Consider the following 5,886-nt stretch of genomic DNA (forward strand, 5'->3'; position numbering starts at 1 on the left):
TTCATTTGTAGAAATTGGTGTGGATAGGCTTCGCAGCTTCTGTTCCTCATTGTTGCCACTTTGTTCCAGTCCAAATGGCCCCTGAAAAAGAGCGGCGTGCGATAGCGCTGAGAACGGCACAGTGGCAATGTCTGCTGTTGCTTAGACCAAAAGATGGGAAGTGTTGGGGGAGAGGGAGTCGGTTCTCTCTCGGTATTCGCAACCATCACTGTTCTGAAATGGAAACGGAGCATGGTTTGTGCTATGGCTCCGTCGATCAAGCGAAAAAATGAAAATTGGCTTTTGGGGAAAGGAAATGGCGCAGTATCTGTCTCATGTATTGGCGGACACCTGAACCATGCCGCAAGAGAAGGGACAAAAGAGGGACTAAGGGAATAAAGGAAGAAAGGTGCCGTAGTAAAGGGCTCCGGAATAATTTCAAACGCCTGGCAATCTTTAACGTGCACTCACATTGCACAGCACATGGGCGCCTTAGCATTTTGCCTCCTTCAAAACGCTGCTGCCGCGGTCGGATTAGAACTTGGGTACTCCTCATCAGCAGAGCGTGTGGAGGCTACGTGCGGACGAGCTTCCCACAGATCTCCACTAGGGGGCTGGATGGCGCATCGGGTGCTCGAAAGTGAAGCCACCGGAAGTGGCCCCAATATAGTAGCCTTTGGCAGTGCACGAAATCGGACTCCAGCACGGTTTTAGAGCGAAAGCTCTATTACTACATGTCTCCCAAGGTCACTCTTGATGCGCGTTTCACCTTGAAGCCCCGGAGCGCAGGCAAACCACGTGACTCACCAAGCAGAGGCACACCTGCACGTGCTCGCCGGCTGTGATACCAAGTGATTAGGAGAGGGCAGGCTGGGAGAGGCGCGCACAGCTGCGTGCGCTAGCTGGCTTCGCTGTTATACCATGTACGTGAGTAAGAGAGGGTGTAACAGCTGCTACGATGGCAGTTTCTCTTTCAGTTTCGCCACTTTCATGGCGCCAGTTTCGCCTGTGCGCGTCGGACACAGTGTGCTAACTCTTAGGCGACGCCGTCAAGCCGCGTCCGATCATCCATTCGATGTAGCTCGCCGAGAAGGTGTACTGCAGAGGACGCGAGTTAAACGAGCCGCTAAAACCGAGGAGCAACGAGAAGCTAGACTTGTGAAGCAACAGAACAGAGCTCTCGCTCTGTATAATTAGGTTTAAACGAGCTAAACCTCACCAAAGTTTTCTAGTCTGGGTGTCTCTGAGCTTGGGATAGGATTCGGAATTTTGCTTGAAGCGTCATGTGTGCAGCGCGTTATAAGTGCCTAGAAATGCATTTTCAGTTTTCGTTTCCCTCCTGGCATTTCGTCTTTTCGCCGCTCTCCTCTTTTTCCACGACAATGGCTACCTGTTGTGCCATCAGCTGCATGAAGAGACCAGCAATGTCAGCGGGAAAGACGTTTAAAAAATAAGGCTTTCTTGCTTTGCAATGAGGCGACACTAGCAGACGACAGGACGTCGTTACACACAGAGCAAACGGAGCCTTAATTGTCTTAGCTCCGTATCGTGCGCTCTAAACCCAAGTTGTACCACCAATGGGGGATAAATTTAAGAAAGTACAGATGGGAACTTTACCAAGCAGCCGACTTTGCAGTAACCACTGTACCGAATTATATGTTGTATCGAATCGGAGTGAGGGCGCGGCTACTATCAGTAAGGTGCCGACAGTGTTCTGGTTCATGCCCCCAAAAGGTATGCTTTTCCAACAGTGTGTATCAAGAGCTGTTTCATACTGTGGTCTTGCATTTCGCGCCCGCGACATAACTCATGCGGATGAGGTCGCCGTTGCACTGCAGCTGCTACCCACTCTGATTCCAAACCAATTATCTCCGGCTTGCGAGGGGACTGTCGGTACGTCGAGCAAGGCTGGGCCCCATACTTAGCCTACCGAGTACTTCAAAACTGCACCTATACCGGAGACCCCGATCACCGGAATATAGTACTGTGGGCTCCTGCTCATATTTATCTCTAGGGAAATGATCGAGGCAGCCAACACCATCGACCGCACGCTCTTTTTCCAGGTTTCCTTTCTTGACCTCCTAGATCAGGATCTGGAATTCAGTCCCGCCTATTCTTTTAAATTTGTTTTCCTTCAGTATCAATCTCGCCATAGCCTTTACCTTCACCCAAATAAAGGTCTATCTGAGACGGAGGAGCGGCTTCAACTCCGCCCAACACGCCGCTGTGCGTGGCAGCGCTGGATTAAGGGAAGGGGGGGAGGGAGGGGCTAAGGGGGCTGCAACCCAGGGGGCCTCACATCGGACAGTAGGAGAAGGGGGCCCATTTATTCTAACCTGCTTAGTATAATGAACCGTGGGAAACGGAACTTCGAGCGACATGTATGAAACAAGAAAACCGGAACGAGCAGACGGGGCCCACCGCCTAATGTGACAGCATGCGTTTAGCCTGATCATTTGGGGAGAGCTTGTCGAACTACAAAACAGGGATCCCCCGCCACCCCGGCGGGGCCCTCTTTCTTACGAAGCGAGGCGTGTTTGCTTGCAAGAGTTTTCGTGGTTTCTTGTCAGTATGTCAGTCCAGTGCTGTCTGCATAGGAGGGGCAAGAGGGAAACACCTAAAACATGGAAAGTGGGATGAGGACCTAAACTCCTTTGGCCCTCGTCATCACCACGCCACCCTCCACCTCTGAAATAGTTCCGCCGCTGTCCTTCTCATAGAAAGGATTTGCTGCAGTACCCAACAGTGCCTCCGATTCGACATTTCTTTACCGTGATGGTAATTTGGGCGGGGGAGGATGGGGCCGATAGCATATGATGATGAGTCTGATGGCCCAGTCTAGGCATGAAAGGAAAGAGGAAAGAAGACGTCACACGTGCTGTTGTCCGCGTGCCGTGGGGCATGGAATGTTCAGGTTAGGGTTGTGGAAGAGTGAAGGGGGAAGTTGGAGAGCTGGACACAAAGGCCTGTCTCCAGGGCCCATTCCTGGCTAGTGGCTGCACACCCTCACGCGCGCTCGACGGAAAAAGTAGGTCAATATATGCTAGCTAGTTCCCACTTCTGTAAATGTACAAATTTCCTATGGTGCATCTGAAGAATTCTCTTTCTTTTGTTTTTTACCTTTGCTTTGCATGCACAGGCTCTAGTAATATGAAGTAAAAAAACTGGCAGGCAGGGACACCGAAAGACGGTGTCCCCCCTCCCAACATTTTGGGCCCCTATCCAGTCTCCAATTGCTTGCACTTGGATCAGATTTCTGACAACTGAAACACTTCAGTTCTAGGACTCTAGTGCAAAGCACAGTGGAGTTGAGATAGTTGGCTTCGTATAGCCAGTTGTAAAGCATTTCGTATATTCGAGTAACCTAAACCATGCAGTCATGTCTCAACAGAAGCCAACTGTCTGACCCGTGTACATGATCATGATTACCAGAATTTAAACATACTGCGCACAAACTTTTTTTAACCCATTCACTCCTCGTGCGCACATCTATAAACCTGCCCATTTTAGTTCGTTTTATATTGCCGCAAATCTCTGCACCGTTTGATCGTTCGCATTCAACACCGCCGGCACACGGCTTTATCTTTTTGTTTTCTAATGCTAGATGCAACCAGATCTCAGTTGATCGTGGCCACGTGCAAATGCTTCTACATTTTTCCAGATTATTGTAGTTGCTGTTGGTTTGATCTTCATCTCGAAGGTTCCTTGCTGGTTTTAAATTGAGCGCGGCCAAGAACTGCATGCATTCAGTTCGATGACTGCCCAGCGTGCTTGTGATTATTGCCGCTGCCGAGTCATTCAGTTCTTAGTGGGCGGGAGTCAGCCCCTCAAACAGCTTCTTTTGGATGCCTTTTTGGTTGTCTTCCTGACTTTTGGAGTGTGATCACCACAATGTGACAGTTTGCATTGAAACATTAAAGAAATAAATAATAATAATAAAATAATAAAAATAATATTAAAAGTTATGTAAAGGAGCATTAAATAAATAACACAATAAACTTGAAGTCGTACCCCCACTCGAAAAAAAGTTCTGGAGTCCCTGCTGGCAGGCACTCGACGGGGCCGATCTGATCAAAATGCGTAGCATTAGACTGATTCCCTGTGCATTACATGACACATCATGCACATTACTTTGCATCCACCTCTACTGCACTCTTAGTTGTCTTTGTGCTTCTTTTTAACTTGCATGCTTCTATTTGTTTGCTCCTCAGTAGTACGATCTCCCATCTGTTGCTGATGCGCTGTCCCGCTGCATGTCTTCGATGCTTTTTAAACTGCTTGTGGAAGGTCCCATTTTCATGAGACCCACCCACCAGCATCACACAGCACCGTTATATCATCAAGGGAGTCTTGCACTCAGCCACTGCAGTGAAAGAATAGTAGTTGGCATGCGCACACTGCTTTGACATCTGTGCTGAACAGATGGGCTTGACATCCCGTCTGTTCTCCGCCAGGTAGTAACACACAGTGACCGAACACTGCGCGAGTGCTACCTTGGACGGTTAACAAGTGGACGCCCCACTCCAGTTGCTGTGCACGTGTGTTTTTATTGCTCCAACATGAACTAATCACGCGCATAACCTGTACACATTTCTTTTTGTGTAAGTAATTTTTGTATATTACCTCTCCCCCTATGCCATCACCTCTTTCACTTGATTTCTCCATTCTGCCTGCTATCCTTTACTTCCGCTGCCCCAGCTCAGGTGCTTCAGTATCGATGGCAGATGCCGGGACTAGCAAAAATCTTTTACTTCCTTTTTACTATTATTTTAATAAAAAACCACTACTACTACTACATCTGCGCTCCTTATAGCTCACTTTGCTCCTCACCGTGCACCTTCCACTGTGGCCACCTGCAATGTAGTTCCTGTGGCAACCACCCTTAGGCTGTGCACTCCTCCACCCAGGTGAGAACATTGCACTGTCCATGGTAGTCACCCTGTGGGTTCTTCCCGTGGTAGCCACCTTCTGGCCTCTCCTGCCTTTCAACTTTGCCACCTGCTAACCATGGCAGGTGGTTCTCAGGCTTCAGAGAACATAGGACGCTAGACAGTTTTAATGCGTCAACACTTTAGATGTGCCAACGGCAGAAAATGTTGTATCTGGGAGAGAGGGAGAAAGGAATTTTAATGAGAGGAAAGGAGGAGAGTTCTTGGTATCTGTGTGTTTCATGTGACTTGCCACCTGCTACCTGCCACAGTTCGTACACGCAGGAGCAACCTGCCAAGGCTGGCAGGGGGTTTTTATGTAAAAAACACCGTCTCCCACAAAAAAATGACTGCAGAATTTGTAATAACCAGTAATGGCTCGAAATAACTCCGCAAAAATGAAAGACTAAGATTGACAGCAACAGTGAAAATGTCTATGAATGACTCAAAAAAACTTAAAATGACAAAGAATGGTTCTCTGCATAGAGCTTAGCAAGTTGAGAAAAGTATCTTTGATGAGCAGAGGAATACACACCAATATACATAAGAAAATATGAGGAGAAGATAACCAGTATAAGAGAAGCAATTAAAAACTAAAGACCTAATGCTAAGACATTGCATAATAGAAATTAAGCACCTACACTATTTTTTCCTGACAAGGCACATAAGAGGGAACATGTATCAGTGACACATCTTAGCCATGCATTTAGTGTACTTAGCACTGGTTTTTAGGAACCACATAATGTGGCAGGGCATGTGTACCCTTGTGGAGGGAATAGCATAGCAGACAATTCTTGCAACCTTGCTCACATGCAGCATGGTGGACATTGGCATGATATTAAAAGTCGGGGATGCTGTTCATCGGGCTTCACCACTTCCTTTGTTAAAACTTTTCTAGTTGCCTAAACAAGAACCTAATCACGCAAAAAAATTGTAAGCTCATGTAAGCTCAAGAATTTTTATACCTGGCTCCTTTAAT

The sequence above is a fragment of the Amblyomma americanum genome, chromosome 10 (assembly GCF_052857255.1).
Source record: "Amblyomma americanum isolate KBUSLIRL-KWMA chromosome 10, ASM5285725v1, whole genome shotgun sequence".
In the NCBI taxonomy this organism is placed as follows: Eukaryota; Metazoa; Arthropoda; class Arachnida; order Ixodida; family Ixodidae; genus Amblyomma; species Amblyomma americanum.